Raw genomic sequence first — 1,778 nt, 5'->3', positions numbered from 1 at the left:
CAGATACAATGTCAAAAGATCCTATTAATAGTGAACTAGTAACCTAGGGTATACAGAAATGAGTAAATGACGTAAAAATCCACTTCCGGGGTCCATTTGGTGTGTGCTTGGGCTGAGCATTGAAACTTTTATGTGTAGAGACTTTTTCTGGAGTTAAACGCCAGCTTTTATGCCAGTTTGGGCGTTTAACTCCAATTCTTATGCCAGTTCCGGCGTTAAACGCCGGGAATTCTAATGCTGATTTGCAACGCCGGTTTGGGCCATCAAATCTCGAGCAAAGTATGGAATATTATACATTGCTGGAAAGCCCAGGATGTCTACTTTCCAATGCCGTTGAGAGCGCGCCAATTGAGCTTCTGTAACTCCAGAAAATCCACTTCGAGTGCAGGGAGGTCAGAATCCAACAGCATCTGCAGTCCTTTTCAGCCTCTGAATCAGATTTTTGCTCAGGACCCTCAATTTCAGCCAGAAAATAACTGAAATCACAGAAAAACACACAAATTCATAGTAAAGTCCATAAAAGTGAATTTTAACTAAAAACTAATAAAAATATAATAAAAACTAACTAAAATATACTAAAAGCATACTAAAAACAATGCCAAAAAGCGTATAAATTATCCGCTCATCACAACACCAAACTTAAATTGTTGCTTGTCCCAAGCAACTGAAAATCAAATAGGATAAAAAGAAGAGAACATACTATAGACTCCAAAATATCAATGAAACTTAGCTCCAATTAGATGAGCGGGACTAGTAGCTTTTTGCTTCTGAACAGTTTTGGCATCTCACTTTATCCTTTGAAGTTTAGAATGATTGGCATCTATAGGAACTCAGAATTCAAATAGTGTTATTGATTCTCCTAGTTAAGTATGATGATTCTTGAACATAGCTACTTTATGAGTCTTGGCTGTGGCCCAAAGCACTCTGTCTTCCAGTATTACCACCGGATTCATACATGCCACAGACACATAACTGGGTGAACCTTTTTAGATTGTGACTCAGCTTTGCTAGAGTCCCCAATTAGAGGTGTCCAGGGTTCTTAAGCACACTCTTTTTGCCTTGGATCACTTTTTATTTCTACCCTTGCCTTTTGGTTTAAAGGGCTATTGGCTTTTTCTGCTTGCTTTTTCTTCTTCTCTTCTTTTTTTTTAATTTTTTTTTTGCTTTTTCTTGCTTCAAGAATCAATTTGATGATTTTTTTAGATCCTCAATAATATTTCTCCTTTTCCATCATTCTTTCAAGAGCCAACAAATTTAACATTCTTTAAACAACAAATTCAAAAGACATATGCACTGTTCAAGCATTCATTCAGAAAACAAAAAGTATTGTCACCACATCAAACTAATTCAACTAGTTTCAGAGATAAATTCGAAATGCTGTACTTCTTGTTCTTTTGTAATAAAAACATTTTTCATTTAAGAAAGGTGATGGATTCATAGGACATTCATAGCTTTAAGGCATAGACACTAGATACTAATAATCATGTAATAAGACACAAACATAGATAAACATAAGCATAAAAATTTGAAAAACAGAAAATAAAGAACAAGGAGATTAAAGAACGGGTCCACCTTAGTGATGGCGGCTTGTTCTTCCTCTTGAAGATCTCATGGAGTGCTTGAGCTCCTCAATGTTTCTTCCTTGCCTTTGTTGCTCCTCTCTCATGATTCTATGATCTTCTTTAATTTTATGGAGGAGGATGGAATGTTATTGGTGCTCCACCCTTAGTTGTCCCATGTTGGAACTCAATTCTCCTAGGGAGGTGTTGATTTGCTCC

Source organism: Arachis duranensis, chromosome 9, assembly GCF_000817695.3.
Source record: "Arachis duranensis cultivar V14167 chromosome 9, aradu.V14167.gnm2.J7QH, whole genome shotgun sequence".
Classification (NCBI taxonomy): Eukaryota; Viridiplantae; Streptophyta; class Magnoliopsida; order Fabales; family Fabaceae; genus Arachis; species Arachis duranensis.
Note: the sequence above shows the minus strand (reverse complement) of the source record.